Raw genomic sequence first — 15439 nt, 5'->3', positions numbered from 1 at the left:
ACTGAAATGCCTATAATGGAGAATGTGGGCATCGATCCCACTACCTCTCGCATGCTAAGCGAGCGCTCTACCACTTGAGCTAATTCCCCTACTAGGCTCAGTGCTCTTGTTGTTCAGATCCTGGACAAAAGCTCAAGTCCAAACTGAGAGTGCAAAGCTCTACAGACACTGCAATTGATGATTTTTACATTTCTTTACTGTGAACAGCTGCATGGACTTGCATTTTAGCAGTGGCTCAAAGGTTGAGTAGATTTAATTTGATCGTTGACCGCCAATCAACCAAGAAGAGAAGGAAACTGGAGGTGTCAACTAATGTCTGTGCTTGGTCGATTACCGCAGACATCCCTCCTCATACCATTTGTATACTTTCATGGAACAGGCCTACCTCAGCCACACAACTTGCAGAAAGCCTCCATCATGTAGGCCGGTTAGCTCAGCTGGTTAGAGCGTGGTGCTAATAACGCCAAGGTCATGGGTTCGATCCCCATACGGGCCATTGATGATAGTCTTTTGGATCAGATATGAGGCGGATTAGTGTTATTTTGGGTCTCTCAAATGCCAACTTGTATGGTGGAGATCAGAAAGTCTTGTCGGACGGTGTGGACTCTTGACATGTGCGAGCCCTTATTGTTGAGTACTCATATAGTACGAATCACATGTTTAAGGTGACACATTTTAACAGAGATTTGGCATGTAGTGTGTGAAAAGAATTATGGAAGCGTCAGGGTCAAAAAACATGCACCAATTTTCTTTTTCACTATCGAGCATGACTGAAATGCCTATAATGGAGAATGTGGGCATCGATCCCACTACCTCTCGCATGCTAAGCGAGCGCTCTACCACTTGAGCTAATTCCCCTACTAGGCTCAGTGCTCTTGTTGTTCAGATCCTGGACAAAAGCTCAAGTCCAAACTGAGAGTGCAAAGCTCTACAGACACTGCAATTGATGATTTTTACATTTCTTTACTGTGAACAGCTGCATGGACTTGCATTTTAGCAGTGGCTCAAAGGTTGAGTAGATTTAATTTGATCGTTGACCGCCAATCAACCAAGAAGAGAAGGAAACTGGAGGTGTCAACTAATGTCTGTGCTTGGTCGATTACCGCAGACATCCCTCCTCATACCATTTGTATACTTTCATGGAACAGGCCTACCTCAGCCACACAACTTGCAGAAAGCCTCCATCATGTAGGCCGGTTAGCTCAGCTGGTTAGAGCGTGGTGCTAATAACGCCAAGGTCATGGGTTCGATCCCCATACGGGCCATTGATGATAGTCTTTTGGATCAGATATGAGGCGGATTAGTGTTATTTTGGGTCTCTCAAATGCCAACTTGTATGGTGGAGATCAGAAAGTCTTGTCGGCCAGTGTGGACTCTTGACATGTGCGAGCCCTTATTGTTGAGTACTCATATAGTACGAATCACATGTTTAAGGTGACACATTCTAACAGAGATTTGGCATGTAGTGTGTGAAAAGAATTATGGAAGCGTCAGGGTCAAAAAACATGCACCAATTTTCTTTTTCACTATCGAGCATGACTGAAATGCCTATAATGGAGAATGTGGGCATCGATCCCACTACCTCTCGCATGCTAAGCGAGCGCTCTACCACTTGAGCTAATTCCCCTACTAGGCTCAGTGCTCTTGTTGTTCAGATCCTGGACAAAAGCTCAAGTCCAAACTGAGAGTGCAAAGCTCTACAGACACTGCAATTGATGATTTTTACATTTCTTTACTGTGAACAGCTGCATGGACTTGCATTTTAGCAGTGGCTCAAAGGTTGAGTAGATTTAATTTGATCGTTGACCGCCAATCAACCAAGAAGAGAAGGAAACTGGAGGTGTCAACTAATGTCTGTGCTTGGTCGATTACCGCAGACATCCCTCCTCATACCATTTGTATACTTTCATGGAACAGGCCTACCTCAGCCACACAACTTGCAGAAAGACTCCATCATGTAGGCCGGTTAGCTCAGCTGGTTAGAGCGTGGTGCTAATAACGCCAAGGTCATGGGTTCGATCCCCATACGGGCCATTGATGATAGTCTTTTGGATCAGATATGAGGCGGATTAGTGTTATTTTGGGTCTCTCAAATGCCAACTTGTATGGTGGAGATCAGAAAGTCTTGTCGGACGGTGTGGACTCTTGACATGTGCGAGCCCTTATTGTTGAGTACTCATATAGTACGAATCACATGTTTAAGGTGACACATTTTAACAGAGATTTGGCATGTAGTGTGTGAAAAGAATTATGGAAGCGTCAGGGTCAAAAAACATGCACCAATTTTCTTTTTCACTATCGAGCATGACTGAAATGCCTATAATGGAGAATGTGGGCATCGATCCCACTACCTCTCGCATGCTAAGCGAGCGCTCTACCACTTGAGCTAATTCCCCTACTAGGCTCAGTGCTCTTGTTGTTCAGATCCTGGACAAAAGCTCAAGTCCAAACTGAGAGTGCAAAGCTCTACAGACACTGCAATTGATGATTTTTACATTTCTTTACTGTGAACAGCTGCATGGACTTGCATTTTAGCAGTGGCTCAAAGGTTGAGTAGATTTAATTTGATCGTTGACCGCCAATCAACCAAGAAGAGAAGGAAACTGGAGGTGTCAACTAATGTCTGTGCTTGGTCGATTACCGCAGACATCCCTCCTCATACCATTTGTATACTTTCATGGAACAGGCCTACCTCAGCCACACAACTTGCAGAAAGACTCCATCATGTAGGCCGGTTAGCTCAGCTGGTTAGAGCGTGGTGCTAATAACGCCAAGGTCATGGGTTCGATCCCCATACGGGCCATTGATGATAGTCTTTTGGATCAGATATGAGGCGGATTAGTGTTATTTTGGGTCTCTCAAATGCCAACTTGTATGGTGGAGATCAGAAAGTCTTGTCGGCCAGTGTGGACTCTTGACATGTGCGAGCCCTTATTGTTGAGTACTCATATAGTACGAATCACATGTTTAAGGTGACACATTCTAACAGAGATTTGGCATGTAGTGTGTGAAAAGAATTATGGAAGCGTCAGGGTCAAAAAACATGCACCAATTTTCTTTTTCACTATCGAGCATGACTGAAATGCCTATAATGGAGAATGTGGGCATCGATCCCACTACCTCTTGCATGCTAAGCGAGCGCTCTACCACTTGAGCTAATTCCCCTACGAGGCTCAGTGCTCTTGTTGTTCAGATCCTGGACAAAAGCTCAAGTCCAAACTGAGAGTGCAAAGCTCTACAGACACTGCAATTGATGATTTTTACATTTCTTTACTGTGAACAGCTGCATGGACTTGCATTTTAGCAGTGGCTCAAAGGTTGAGTAGATTTAATTTGATCGTTGACCGCCAATCAACCAAGAAGAGAAGGAAACTGGAGGTGTCAACTAATGTCTGTGCTTGGTCGATTACCGCAGACATCCCTCCTCATACCATTTGTATACTTTCATGGAACAGGCCTACCTCAGCCACACAACTTGCAGAAAGCCTCCATCATGTAGGCCGGTTAGCTCAGCTGGTTAGAGCGTGGTGCTAATAACGCCAAGGTCATGGGTTCGATCCCCATACGGGCCATTGATGATAGTCTTTTGGATCAGATATGAGGCGGATTAGTGTTATTTTGGGTCTCTCAAATGCCAACTTGTATGGTGGAGATCAGAAAGTCTTGTCGGCCAGTGTGGACTCTTGACATGTGCGAGCCCTTATTGTTGAGTACTCATATAGTACGAATCACATGTTTAAGGTGACACATTCTAACAGAGATTTGGCATGTAGTGTGTGAAAAGAATTATGGAAGCGTCAGGGTCAAAAAACATGCACCAATTTTCTTTTTCACTATCGAGCATGACTGAAATGCCTATAATGGAGAATGTGGGCATCGATCCCACTACCTCTCGCATGCTAAGCGAGCGCTCTACCACTTGAGCTAATTCCCCTACTAGGCTCAGTGCTCTTGTTGTTCAGATCCTGGACAAAAGCTCAAGTCCAAACTGAGAGTGCAAAGCTCTACAGACACTGCAATTGATGATTTTTACATTTCTTTACTGTGAACAGCTGCATGGACTTGCATTTTAGCAGTGGCTCAAAGGTTGAGTAGATTTAATTTGATCGTTGACCGCCAATCAACCAAGAAGAGAAGGAAACTGGAGGTGTCAACTAATGTCTGTGCTTGGTCGATTACCGCAGACATCCCTCCTCATACCATTTGTATACTTTCATGGAACAGGCCTACCTCAGCCACACAACTTGCAGAAAGACTCCATCATGTAGGCCGGTTAGCTCAGCTGGTTAGAGCGTGGTGCTAATAACGCCAAGGTCATGGGTTCGATCCCCATACGGGCCATTGATGATAGTCTTTTGGATCAGATATGAGGCGGATTAGTGTTATTTTGGGTCTCTCAAATGCCAACTTGTATGGTGGAGATCAGAAAGTCTTGTCGGACGGTGTGGACTCTTGACATGTGCGAGCCCTTATTGTTGAGTACTCATATAGTACGAATCACATGTTTAAGGTGACACATTTTAACAGAGATTTGGCATGTAGTGTGTGAAAAGAATTATGGAAGCGTCAGGGTCAAAAAACATGCACCAATTTTCTTTTTCACTATCGAGCATGACTGAAATGCCTATAATGGAGAATGTGGGCATCGATCCCACTACCTCTCGCATGCTAAGCGAGCGCTCTACCACTTGAGCTAATTCCCCTACTAGGCTCAGTGCTCTTGTTGTTCAGATCCTGGACAAAAGCTCAAGTCCAAACTGAGAGTGCAAAGCTCTACAGACACTGCAATTGATGATTTTTACATTTCTTTACTGTGAACAGCTGCATGGACTTGCATTTTAGCAGTGGCTCAAAGGTTGAGTAGATTTAATTTGATCGTTGACCGCCAATCAACCAAGAAGAGAAGGAAACTGGAGGTGTCAACTAATGTCTGTGCTTGGTCGATTACCGCAGACATCCCTCCTCATACCATTTGTATACTTTCATGGAACAGGCCTACCTCAGCCACACAACTTGCAGAAAGACTCCATCATGTAGGCCGGTTAGCTCAGCTGGTTAGAGCGTGGTGCTAATAACGCCAAGGTCATGGGTTCGATCCCCATACGGGCCATTGATGATAGTCTTTTGGATCAGATATGAGGCGGATTAGTGTTATTTTGGGTCTCTCAAATGCCAACTTGTATGGTGGAGATCAGAAAGTCTTGTCGGCCAGTGTGGACTCTTGACATGTGCGAGCCCTTATTGTTGAGTACTCATATAGTACGAATCACATGTTTAAGGTGACACATTCTAACAGAGATTTGGCATGTAGTGTGTGAAAAGAATTATGGAAGCGTCAGGGTCAAAAAACATGCACCAATTTTCTTTTTCACTATCGAGCATGACTGAAATGCCTATAATGGAGAATGTGGGCATCGATCCCACTACCTCTTGCATGCTAAGCGAGCGCTCTACCACTTGAGCTAATTCCCCTACGAGGCTCAGTGCTCTTGTTGTTCAGATCCTGGACAAAAGCTCAAGTCCAAACTGAGAGTGCAAAGCTCTACAGACACTGCAATTGATGATTTTTACATTTCTTTACTGTGAACAGCTGCATGGACTTGCATTTTAGCAGTGGCTCAAAGGTTGAGTAGATTTAATTTGATCGTTGACCGCCAATCAACCAAGAAGAGAAGGAAACTGGAGGTGTCAACTAATGTCTGTGCTTGGTCGATTACCGCAGACATCCCTCCTCATACCATTTGTATACTTTCATGGAACAGGCCTACCTCAGCCACACAACTTGCAGAAAGCCTCCATCATGTAGGCCGGTTAGCTCAGCTGGTTAGAGCGTGGTGCTAATAACGCCAAGGTCATGGGTTCGATCCCCATACGGGCCATTGATGATAGTCTTTTGGATCAGATATGAGGCGGATTAGTGTTATTTTGGGTCTCTCAAATGCCAACTTGTATGGTGGAGATCAGAAAGTCTTGTCGGCCAGTGTGGACTCTTGACATGTGCGAGCCCTTATTGTTGAGTACTCATATAGTACGAATCACATGTTTAAGGTGACACATTCTAACAGAGATTTGGCATGTAGTGTGTGAAAAGAATTATGGAAGCGTCAGGGTCAAAAAACATGCACCAATTTTCTTTTTCACTATCGAGCATGACTGAAATGCCTATAATGGAGAATGTGGGCATCGATCCCACTACCTCTCGCATGCTAAGCGAGCGCTCTACCACTTGAGCTAATTCCCCTACTAGGCTCAGTGCTCTTGTTGTTCAGATCCTGGACAAAAGCTCAAGTCCAAACTGAGAGTGCAAAGCTCTACAGACACTGCAATTGATGATTTTTACATTTCTTTACTGTGAACAGCTGCATGGACTTGCATTTTAGCAGTGGCTCAAAGGTTGAGTAGATTTAATTTGATCGTTGACCGCCAATCAACCAAGAAGAGAAGGAAACTGGAGGTGTCAACTAATGTCTGTGCTTGGTCGATTACCGCAGACATCCCTCCTCATACCATTTGTATACTTTCATGGAACAGGCCTACCTCAGCCACACAACTTGCAGAAAGACTCCATCATGTAGGCCGGTTAGCTCAGCTGGTTAGAGCGTGGTGCTAATAACGCCAAGGTCATGGGTTCGATCCCCATACGGGCCATTGATGATAGTCTTTTGGATCAGATATGAGGCGGATTAGTGTTATTTTGGGTCTCTCAAATGCCAACTTGTATGGTGGAGATCAGAAAGTCTTGTCGGACGGTGTGGACTCTTGACATGTGCGAGCCCTTATTGTTGAGTACTCATATAGTACGAATCACATGTTTAAGGTGACACATTTTAACAGAGATTTGGCATGTAGTGTGTGAAAAGAATTATGGAAGCGTCAGGGTCAAAAAACATGCACCAATTTTCTTTTTCACTATCGAGCATGACTGAAATGCCTATAATGGAGAATGTGGGCATCGATCCCACTACCTCTCGCATGCTAAGCGAGCGCTCTACCACTTGAGCTAATTCCCCTACTAGGCTCAGTGCTCTTGTTGTTCAGATCCTGGACAAAAGCTCAAGTCCAAACTGAGAGTGCAAAGCTCTACAGACACTGCAATTGATGATTTTTACATTTCTTTACTGTGAACAGCTGCATGGACTTGCATTTTAGCAGTGGCTCAAAGGTTGAGTAGATTTAATTTGATCGTTGACCGCCAATCAACCAAGAAGAGAAGGAAACTGGAGGTGTCAACTAATGTCTGTGCTTGGTCGATTACCGCAGACATCCCTCCTCATACCATTTGTATACTTTCATGGAACAGGCCTACCTCAGCCACACAACTTGCAGAAAGACTCCATCATGTAGGCCGGTTAGCTCAGCTGGTTAGAGCGTGGTGCTAATAACGCCAAGGTCATGGGTTCGATCCCCATACGGGCCATTGATGATAGTCTTTTGGATCAGATATGAGGCGGATTAGTGTTATTTTGGGTCTCTCAAATGCCAACTTGTATGGTGGAGATCAGAAAGTCTTGTCGGACGGTGTGGACTCTTGACATGTGCGAGCCCTTATTGTTGAGTACTCATATAGTACGAATCACATGTTTAAGGTGACACATTCTAACAGAGATTTGGCATGTAGTGTGTGAAAAGAATTATGGAAGCGTCAGGGTCAAAAAACATGCACCAATTTTCTTTTTCACTATCGAGCATGACTGAAATGCCTATAATGGAGAATGTGGGCATCGATCCCACTACCTCTTGCATGCTAAGCGAGCGCTCTACCACTTGAGCTAATTCCCCTACGAGGCTCAGTGCTCTTGTTGTTCAGATCCTGGACAAAAGCTCAAGTCCAAACTGAGAGTGCAAAGCTCTACAGACACTGCAATTGATGATTTTTACATTTCTTTACTGTGAACAGCTGCATGGACTTGCATTTTAGCAGTGGCTCAAAGGTTGAGTAGATTTAATTTGATCGTTGACCGCCAATCAACCAAGAAGAGAAGGAAACTGGAGGTGTCAACTAATGTCTGTGCTTGGTCGATTACCGCAGACATCCCTCCTCATACCATTTGTATACTTTCATGGAACAGGCCTACCTCAGCCACACAACTTGCAGAAAGCCTCCATCATGTAGGCCGGTTAGCTCAGCTGGTTAGAGCATGGTGCTAATAACGCCAAGGTCATGGGTTCGATCCCCATACGGGCCATTGATGATAGTCTTTTGGATCAGATATGAGGCGGATTAGTGTTATTTTGGGTCTCTCAAATGCCAACTTGTATGGTGGAGATCAGAAAGTCTTGTTGGCCAGTGTGGACTCTTGACATGTGCGAGCCCTTATTGTTGAGTACTCATATAGTACGAATCACATGTTTAAGGTGACACATTCTAACAGAGATTTGGCATGTAGTGTGTGAAAAGAATTATGGAAGCGTCAGGGTCAAAAAACATGCACCAATTTTCTTTTTCACTATCGAGCATGACTGAAATGCCTATAATGGAGAATGTGGGCATCGATCCCACTACCTCTTGCATGCTAAGCGAGCGCTCTACCACTTGAGCTAATTCCCCTACGAGGCTCAGTGCTCTTGTTGTTCAGATCCTGGACAAAAGCTCAAGTCCAAACTGAGAGTGCAAAGCTCTACAGACACTGCAATTGATGATTTTTACATTTCTTTACTGTGAACAGCTGCATGGACTTGCATTTTAGCAGTGGCTCAAAGGTTGAGTAGATTTAATTTGATCGTTGACCGCCAATCAACCAAGAAGAGAAGGAAACTGGAGGTGTCAACTAATGTCTGTGCTTGGTCGATTACCGCAGACATCCCTCCTCATACCATTTGTATACTTTCATGGAACAGGCCTACCTCAGCCACACAACTTGCAGAAAGCCTCCATCATGTAGGCCGGTTAGCTCAGCTGGTTAGAGCGTGGTGCTAATAACGCCAAGGTCATGGGTTTGATCCCCATACGGGCCATTGATGATAGTCTTTTGGATCAGATATGAGGCGGATTAGTGTTATTTTGGGTCTCTCAAATGCCAACTTGTATGGTGGAGATCAGAAAGTCTTGTCGGCCAGTGTGGACTCTTGACATGTGCGAGCCCTTATTGTTGAGTACTCATATAGTACGAATCACATGTTTAAGGTGACACATTCTAACAGAGATTTGGCATGTAGTGTGTGAAAAGAATTATGGAAGCGTCAGGGTCAAAAAACATGCACCAATTTTCTTTTTCACTATCGAGCATGACTGAAATGCCTATAATGGAGAATGTGGGCATCGATCCCACTACCTCTCGCATGCTAAGCGAGCGCTCTACCACTTGAGCTAATTCCCCTACTAGGCTCAGTGCTCTTGTTGTTCAGATCCTGGACAAAAGCTCAAGTCCAAACTGAGAGTGCAAAGCTCTACAGACACTGCAATTGATGATTTTTACATTTCTTTACTGTGAACAGCTGCATGGACTTGCATTTTAGCAGTGGCTCAAAGGTTGAGTAGATTTAATTTGATCGTTGACCGCCAATCAACCAAGAAGAGAAGGAAACTGGAGGTGTCAACTAATGTCTGTGCTTGGTCGATTACCGCAGACATCCCTCCTCATACCATTTGTATACTTTCATGGAACAGGCCTACCTCAGCCACACAACTTGCAGAAAGACTCCATCATGTAGGCCGGTTAGCTCAGCTGGTTAGAGCGTGGTGCTAATAACGCCAAGGTCATGGGTTCGATCCCCATACGGGCCATTGATGATAGTCTTTTGGATCAGATATGAGGCGGATTAGTGTTATTTTGGGTCTCTCAAATGCCAACTTGTATGGTGGAGATCAGAAAGTCTTGTCGGACGGTGTGGACTCTTGACATGTGCGAGCCCTTATTGTTGAGTACTCATATAGTACGAATCACATGTTTAAGGTGACACATTTTAACAGAGATTTGGCATGTAGTGTGTGAAAAGAATTATGGAAGCGTCAGGGTCAAAAAACATGCACCAATTTTCTTTTTCACTATCGAGCATGACTGAAATGCCTATAATGGAGAATGTGGGCATCGATCCCACTACCTCTCGCATGCTAAGCGAGCGCTCTACCACTTGAGCTAATTCCCCTACTAGGCTCAGTGCTCTTGTTGTTCAGATCCTGGACAAAAGCTCAAGTCCAAACTGAGAGTGCAAAGCTCTACAGACACTGCAATTGATGATTTTTACATTTCTTTACTGTGAACAGCTGCATGGACTTGCATTTTAGCAGTGGCTCAAAGGTTGAGTAGATTTAATTTGATCGTTGACCGCCAATCAACCAAGAAGAGAAGGAAACTGGAGGTGTCAACTAATGTCTGTGCTTGGTCGATTACCGCAGACATCCCTCCTCATACCATTTGTATACTTTCATGGAACAGGCCTACCTCAGCCACACAACTTGCAGAAAGACTCCATCATGTAGGCCGGTTAGCTCAGCTGGTTAGAGCGTGGTGCTAATAACGCCAAGGTCATGGGTTCGATCCCCATACGGGCCATTGATGATAGTCTTTTGGATCAGATATGAGGCGGATTAGTGTTATTTTGGGTCTCTCAAATGCCAACTTGTATGGTGGAGATCAGAAAGTCTTGTCGGACGGTGTGGACTCTTGACATGTGCGAGCCCTTATTGTTGAGTACTCATATAGTACGAATCACATGTTTAAGGTGACACATTCTAACAGAGATTTGGCATGTAGTGTGTGAAAAGAATTATGGAAGCGTCAGGGTCAAAAAACATGCACCAATTTTCTTTTTCACTATCGAGCATGACTGAAATGCCTATAATGGAGAATGTGGGCATCGATCCCACTACCTCTTGCATGCTAAGCGAGCGCTCTACCACTTGAGCTAATTCCCCTACGAGGCTCAGTGCTCTTGTTGTTCAGATCCTGGACAAAAGCTCAAGTCCAAACTGAGAGTGCAAAGCTCTACAGACACTGCAATTGATGATTTTTACATTTCTTTACTGTGAACAGCTGCATGGACTTGCATTTTAGCAGTGGCTCAAAGGTTGAGTAGATTTAATTTGATCGTTGACCGCCAATCAACCAAGAAGAGAAGGAAACTGGAGGTGTCAACTAATGTCTGTGCTTGGTCGATTACCGCAGACATCCCTCCTCATACCATTTGTATACTTTCATGGAACAGGCCTACCTCAGCCACACAACTTGCAGAAAGCCTCCATCATGTAGGCCGGTTAGCTCAGCTGGTTAGAGCATGGTGCTAATAACGCCAAGGTCATGGGTTCGATCCCCATACGGGCCATTGATGATAGTCTTTTGGATCAGATATGAGGCGGATTAGTGTTATTTTGGGTCTCTCAAATGCCAACTTGTATGGTGGAGATCAGAAAGTCTTGTCGGCCAGTGTGGACTCTTGACATGTGCGAGTCCTTATTGTTGAGTACTCATATAGTACGAATCACATGTTTAAGGTGACACATTCTAACAGAGATTTGGCATGTAGTGTGTGAAAAGAATTATGGAAGCGTCAGGGTCAAAAAACATGCACCAATTTTCTTTTTCACTATCGAGCATGACTGAAATGCCTATAATGGAGAATGTGGGCATCGATCCCACTACCTCTTGCATGCTAAGCGAGCGCTCTACCACTTGAGCTAATTCCCCTACGAGGCTCAGTGCTCTTGTTGTTCAGATCCTGGACAAAAGCTCAAGTCCAAACTGAGAGTGCAAAGCTCTACAGACACTGCAATTGATGATTTTTACATTTCTTTACTGTGAACAGCTGCATGGACTTGCATTTTAGCAGTGGCTCAAAGGTTGAGTAGATTTAATTTGATCGTTGACCGCCAATCAACCAAGAAGAGAAGGAAACTGGAGGTGTCAACTAATGTCTGTGCTTGGTCGATTACCGCAGACATCCCTCCTCATACCATTTGTATACTTTCATGGAACAGGCCTACCTCAGCCACACAACTTGCAGAAAGCCTCCATCATGTAGGCCGGTTAGCTCAGCTGGTTAGAGCATGGTGCTAATAACGCCAAGGTCATGGGTTCGATCCCCATACGGGCCATTGATGATAGTCTTTTGGATCAGATATGAGGCGGATTAGTGTTATTTTGGGTCTCTCAAATGCCAACTTGTATGGTGGAGATCAGAAAGTCTTGTCGGCCAGTGTGGACTCTTGACATGTGCGAGTCCTTATTGTTGAGTACTCATATAGTACGAATCACATGTTTAAGGTGACACATTCTAACAGAGATTTGGCATGTAGTGTGTGAAAAGAATTATGGAAGCGTCAGGGTCAAAAAACATGCACCAATTTTCTTTTTCACTATCGAGCATGACTGAAATGCCTATAATGGAGAATGTGGGCATCGATCCCACTACCTCTCGCATGCTAAGCGAGCGCTCTACCACTTGAGCTAATTCCCCTACTAGGCTCAGTGCTCTTGTTGTTCAGATCCTGGACAAAAGCTCAAGTCCAAACTGAGAGTGCAAAGCTCTACAGACACTGCAATTGATGATTTTTACATTTCTTTACTGTGAACAGCTGCATGGACTTGCATTTTAGCAGTGGCTCAAAGGTTGAGTAGATTTAATTTGATCGTTGACCGCCAATCAACCAAGAAGAGAAGGAAACTGGAGGTGTCAACTAATGTCTGTGCTTGGTCGATTACCGCAGACATCCCTCCTCATACCATTTGTATACTTTCATGGAAAAGGCCTACCTCAGCCACACAACTTGCAGAAAGCATCCATCATGTAGGCCGGTTAGCTCAGCTGGTTAGAGCGTGGTGCTAATAACGCCAAGGTCATGGGTTCGATCCCCATACGGGCCATTGATGATAGTCTTTTGGATCAGATATGAGGCGGATTAGTGTTATTTTGGGTCTCTCAAATGCCAACTTGTATGGTGGAGATCAGAAAGTCTTGTCGGACGGTGTGGACTCTTGACATGTGCGAGCCCTTATTGTTGAGTACTCATATAGTACGAATCACATGTTTAAGGTGACACATTCTAACAGAGATTTGGCATGTAGTGTGTGAAAAGAATTATGGAAGCGTCAGGGTCAAAAAACATGCACCAATTTTCTTTTTCACTATCGAGCATGACTGAAATGCCTATAATGGAGAATGTGGGCATCGATCCCACTACCTCTTGCATGCTAAGCGAGCGCTCTACCACTTGAGCTAATTCCCCTACGAGGCTCAGTGCTCTTGTTGTTCAGATCCTGGACAAAAGCTCAAGTCCAAACTGAGAGTGCAAAGCTCTACAGACACTGCAATTGATGATTTTTACATTTCTTTACTGTGAACAGCTGCATGGACTTGCATTTTAGCAGTGGCTCAAAGGTTGAGTAGATTTAATTTGATCGTTGACCGCCAATCAACCAAGAAGAGAAGGAAACTGGAGGTGTCAACTAATGTCTGTGCTTGGTCGATTACCGCAGACATCCCTCCTCATACCATTTGTATACTTTCATGGAACAGGCCTACCTCAGCCACACAACTTGCAGAAAGCCTCCATCATGTAGGCCGGTTAGCTCAGCTGGTTAGAGCGTGGTGCTAATAACGCCAAGGTCATGGGTTCGATCCCCATACGGGCCATTGATGATAGTCTTTTGGATCAGATATGAGGCGGATTAGTGTTATTTTGGGTCTCTCAAATGCCAACTTGTATGGTGGAGATCAGAAAGTCTTGTCGGCCAGTGTGGACTCTTGACATGTGCGAGCCCTTATTGTTGAGTACTCATATAGTACGAATCACATGTTTAAGGTGACACATTCTAACAGAGATTTGGCATGTAGTGTGTGAAAAGAATTATGGAAGCGTCAGGGTCAAAAAACATGCACCAATTTTCTTTTTCACTATCGAGCATGACTGAAATGCCTATAATGGAGAATGTGGGCATCGATCCCACTACCTCTCGCATGCTAAGCGAGCGCTCTACCACTTGAGCTAATTCCCCTACTAGGCTCAGTGCTCTTGTTGTTCAGATCCTGGACAAAAGCTCAAGTCCAAACTGAGAGTGCAAAGCTCTACAGACACTGCAATTGATGATTTTTACATTTCTTTACTGTGAACAGCTGCATGGACTTGCATTTTAGCAGTGGCTCAAAGGTTGAGTAGATTTAATTTGATCGTTGACCGCCAATCAACCAAGAAGAGAAGGAAACTGGAGGTGTCAACTAATGTCTGTGCTTGGTCGATTACCGCAGACATCCCTCCTCATACCATTTGTATACTTTCATGGAACAGGCCTACCTCAGCCACACAACTTGCAGAAAGACTCCATCATGTAGGCCGGTTAGCTCAGCTGGTTAGAGCGTGGTGCTAATAACGCCAAGGTCATGGGTTCGATCCCCATACGGGCCATTGATGATAGTCTTTTGGATCAGATATGAGGCGGATTAGTGTTATTTTGGGTCTCTCAAATGCCAACTTGTATGGTGGAGATCAGAAAGTCTTGTCGGACGGTGTGGACTCTTGACATGTGCGAGCCCTTATTGTTGAGTACTCATATAGTACGAATCACATGTTTAAGGTGACACATTTTAACAGAGATTTGGCATGTAGTGTGTGAAAAGAATTATGGAAGCGTCAGGGTCAAAAAACATGCACCAATTTTCTTTTTCACTATCGAGCATGACTGAAATGCCTATAATGGAGAATGTGGGCATCGATCCCACTACCTCTCGCATGCTAAGCGAGCGCTCTACCACTTGAGCTAATTCCCCTACTAGGCTCAGTGCTCTTGTTGTTCAGATCCTGGACAAAAGCTCAAGTCCAAACTGAGAGTGCAAAGCTCTACAGACACTGCAATTGATGATTTTTACATTTCTTTACTGTGAACAGCTGCATGGACTTGCATTTTAGCAGTGGCTCAAAGGTTGAGTAGATTTAATTTGATCGTTGACCGCCAATCAACCAAGAAGAGAAGGAAACTGGAGGTGTCAACTAATGTCTGTGCTTGGTCGATTACCGCAGACATCCCTCCTCATACCATTTGTATACTTTCATGGAACAGGCCTACCTCAGCCACACAACTTGCAGAAAGCCTCCATCATGTAGGCCGGTTAGCTCAGCTGGTTAGAGCGTGGTGCTAATAACGCCAAGGTCATGGGTTCGATCCCCATACGGGCCATTGATGATAGTCTTTTGGATCAGATATGAGGCGGATTAGTGTTATTTTGGGTCTCTCAAATGCCAACTTGTATGGTGGAGATCAGAAAGTCTTGTCGGCCAGTGTGGACTCTTGACATGTGCGAGCCCTTATTGTTGAGTACTCATATAGTACGAATCACATGTTTAAGGTGACACATTCTAACAGAGATTTGGCATGTAGTGTGTGAAAAGAATTATGGAAGCGTCAGGGTCAAAAAACATGCACCAATTTTCTTTTTCACTATCGAGCATGACTGAAATGCCTATAATGGAGAATGTGGGCATCGATCCCACTACCTCTCTCGCATGCTA

General features: G+C 44.5%; 33 non-coding genes across 33 annotated transcripts; 20 read left to right on the top strand and 13 right to left on the bottom strand.

The window, feature by feature from the left end:
• Positions 1–16: 16 nt before the first annotated feature.
• On the bottom strand, positions 17–89 carry trnaa-agc (transfer RNA alanine (anticodon AGC)). The gene has a single exon. It is a non-coding gene; the product is annotated as a tRNA-Ala (tRNA).
• A 333-nt stretch (positions 90–422) lies between these two features.
• trnai-aau (transfer RNA isoleucine (anticodon AAU)) lies at positions 423–496 on the top strand. The gene has a single exon. It is a non-coding gene; the product is annotated as a tRNA-Ile (tRNA).
• Positions 497–785: 289 nt separating this feature from the next.
• On the bottom strand, positions 786–858 carry trnaa-agc (transfer RNA alanine (anticodon AGC)). The gene has a single exon. It is a non-coding gene; the product is annotated as a tRNA-Ala (tRNA).
• A 333-nt stretch (positions 859–1191) lies between these two features.
• Positions 1192–1265, top strand: trnai-aau (transfer RNA isoleucine (anticodon AAU)). The gene has a single exon. It is a non-coding gene; the product is annotated as a tRNA-Ile (tRNA).
• Positions 1266–1554: 289 nt separating this feature from the next.
• On the bottom strand, positions 1555–1627 carry trnaa-agc (transfer RNA alanine (anticodon AGC)). Its single transcript has one exon. It is a non-coding gene; the product is annotated as a tRNA-Ala (tRNA).
• A 333-nt stretch (positions 1628–1960) lies between these two features.
• trnai-aau (transfer RNA isoleucine (anticodon AAU)) lies at positions 1961–2034 on the top strand. The gene has a single exon. It is a non-coding gene; the product is annotated as a tRNA-Ile (tRNA).
• A 289-nt stretch (positions 2035–2323) lies between these two features.
• On the bottom strand, positions 2324–2396 carry trnaa-agc (transfer RNA alanine (anticodon AGC)). Its single transcript has one exon. It is a non-coding gene; the product is annotated as a tRNA-Ala (tRNA).
• A 333-nt stretch (positions 2397–2729) lies between these two features.
• Positions 2730–2803, top strand: trnai-aau (transfer RNA isoleucine (anticodon AAU)). Its single transcript has one exon. It is a non-coding gene; the product is annotated as a tRNA-Ile (tRNA).
• Positions 2804–3498: 695 nt separating this feature from the next.
• Positions 3499–3572, top strand: trnai-aau (transfer RNA isoleucine (anticodon AAU)). The gene has a single exon. It is a non-coding gene; the product is annotated as a tRNA-Ile (tRNA).
• Positions 3573–3861: 289 nt separating this feature from the next.
• Positions 3862–3934, bottom strand: trnaa-agc (transfer RNA alanine (anticodon AGC)). Its single transcript has one exon. It is a non-coding gene; the product is annotated as a tRNA-Ala (tRNA).
• A 333-nt stretch (positions 3935–4267) lies between these two features.
• On the top strand, positions 4268–4341 carry trnai-aau (transfer RNA isoleucine (anticodon AAU)). The gene has a single exon. It is a non-coding gene; the product is annotated as a tRNA-Ile (tRNA).
• A 289-nt stretch (positions 4342–4630) lies between these two features.
• trnaa-agc (transfer RNA alanine (anticodon AGC)) lies at positions 4631–4703 on the bottom strand. The gene has a single exon. It is a non-coding gene; the product is annotated as a tRNA-Ala (tRNA).
• A 333-nt stretch (positions 4704–5036) lies between these two features.
• Positions 5037–5110, top strand: trnai-aau (transfer RNA isoleucine (anticodon AAU)). Its single transcript has one exon. It is a non-coding gene; the product is annotated as a tRNA-Ile (tRNA).
• A 695-nt stretch (positions 5111–5805) lies between these two features.
• Positions 5806–5879, top strand: trnai-aau (transfer RNA isoleucine (anticodon AAU)). Its single transcript has one exon. It is a non-coding gene; the product is annotated as a tRNA-Ile (tRNA).
• Positions 5880–6168: 289 nt separating this feature from the next.
• On the bottom strand, positions 6169–6241 carry trnaa-agc (transfer RNA alanine (anticodon AGC)). The gene has a single exon. It is a non-coding gene; the product is annotated as a tRNA-Ala (tRNA).
• Positions 6242–6574: 333 nt separating this feature from the next.
• trnai-aau (transfer RNA isoleucine (anticodon AAU)) lies at positions 6575–6648 on the top strand. The gene has a single exon. It is a non-coding gene; the product is annotated as a tRNA-Ile (tRNA).
• A 289-nt stretch (positions 6649–6937) lies between these two features.
• trnaa-agc (transfer RNA alanine (anticodon AGC)) lies at positions 6938–7010 on the bottom strand. Its single transcript has one exon. It is a non-coding gene; the product is annotated as a tRNA-Ala (tRNA).
• Positions 7011–7343: 333 nt separating this feature from the next.
• On the top strand, positions 7344–7417 carry trnai-aau (transfer RNA isoleucine (anticodon AAU)). Its single transcript has one exon. It is a non-coding gene; the product is annotated as a tRNA-Ile (tRNA).
• Positions 7418–8112: 695 nt separating this feature from the next.
• Positions 8113–8186, top strand: trnai-aau (transfer RNA isoleucine (anticodon AAU)). Its single transcript has one exon. It is a non-coding gene; the product is annotated as a tRNA-Ile (tRNA).
• A 695-nt stretch (positions 8187–8881) lies between these two features.
• Positions 8882–8955, top strand: trnai-aau (transfer RNA isoleucine (anticodon AAU)). The gene has a single exon. It is a non-coding gene; the product is annotated as a tRNA-Ile (tRNA).
• A 289-nt stretch (positions 8956–9244) lies between these two features.
• On the bottom strand, positions 9245–9317 carry trnaa-agc (transfer RNA alanine (anticodon AGC)). The gene has a single exon. It is a non-coding gene; the product is annotated as a tRNA-Ala (tRNA).
• Positions 9318–9650: 333 nt separating this feature from the next.
• trnai-aau (transfer RNA isoleucine (anticodon AAU)) lies at positions 9651–9724 on the top strand. The gene has a single exon. It is a non-coding gene; the product is annotated as a tRNA-Ile (tRNA).
• A 289-nt stretch (positions 9725–10013) lies between these two features.
• On the bottom strand, positions 10014–10086 carry trnaa-agc (transfer RNA alanine (anticodon AGC)). Its single transcript has one exon. It is a non-coding gene; the product is annotated as a tRNA-Ala (tRNA).
• Positions 10087–10419: 333 nt separating this feature from the next.
• Positions 10420–10493, top strand: trnai-aau (transfer RNA isoleucine (anticodon AAU)). Its single transcript has one exon. It is a non-coding gene; the product is annotated as a tRNA-Ile (tRNA).
• Positions 10494–11188: 695 nt separating this feature from the next.
• trnai-aau (transfer RNA isoleucine (anticodon AAU)) lies at positions 11189–11262 on the top strand. Its single transcript has one exon. It is a non-coding gene; the product is annotated as a tRNA-Ile (tRNA).
• Positions 11263–11957: 695 nt separating this feature from the next.
• Positions 11958–12031, top strand: trnai-aau (transfer RNA isoleucine (anticodon AAU)). Its single transcript has one exon. It is a non-coding gene; the product is annotated as a tRNA-Ile (tRNA).
• Positions 12032–12320: 289 nt separating this feature from the next.
• trnaa-agc (transfer RNA alanine (anticodon AGC)) lies at positions 12321–12393 on the bottom strand. The gene has a single exon. It is a non-coding gene; the product is annotated as a tRNA-Ala (tRNA).
• Positions 12394–12726: 333 nt separating this feature from the next.
• On the top strand, positions 12727–12800 carry trnai-aau (transfer RNA isoleucine (anticodon AAU)). Its single transcript has one exon. It is a non-coding gene; the product is annotated as a tRNA-Ile (tRNA).
• A 695-nt stretch (positions 12801–13495) lies between these two features.
• trnai-aau (transfer RNA isoleucine (anticodon AAU)) lies at positions 13496–13569 on the top strand. The gene has a single exon. It is a non-coding gene; the product is annotated as a tRNA-Ile (tRNA).
• Positions 13570–13858: 289 nt separating this feature from the next.
• Positions 13859–13931, bottom strand: trnaa-agc (transfer RNA alanine (anticodon AGC)). The gene has a single exon. It is a non-coding gene; the product is annotated as a tRNA-Ala (tRNA).
• A 333-nt stretch (positions 13932–14264) lies between these two features.
• trnai-aau (transfer RNA isoleucine (anticodon AAU)) lies at positions 14265–14338 on the top strand. The gene has a single exon. It is a non-coding gene; the product is annotated as a tRNA-Ile (tRNA).
• Positions 14339–14627: 289 nt separating this feature from the next.
• Positions 14628–14700, bottom strand: trnaa-agc (transfer RNA alanine (anticodon AGC)). Its single transcript has one exon. It is a non-coding gene; the product is annotated as a tRNA-Ala (tRNA).
• Positions 14701–15033: 333 nt separating this feature from the next.
• On the top strand, positions 15034–15107 carry trnai-aau (transfer RNA isoleucine (anticodon AAU)). The gene has a single exon. It is a non-coding gene; the product is annotated as a tRNA-Ile (tRNA).
• The last annotated feature ends 332 nt before the right edge of the window (positions 15108–15439 follow it).

Source organism: Brachyhypopomus gauderio, chromosome 1, assembly GCF_052324685.1.
Source record: "Brachyhypopomus gauderio isolate BG-103 chromosome 1, BGAUD_0.2, whole genome shotgun sequence".
Classification (NCBI taxonomy): domain Eukaryota; kingdom Metazoa; phylum Chordata; class Actinopteri; order Gymnotiformes; family Hypopomidae; genus Brachyhypopomus; species Brachyhypopomus gauderio.
The sequence above is the reverse complement of the archived record's forward strand: the minus strand, read 5'-3'. Positions and strand labels throughout refer to the sequence as shown.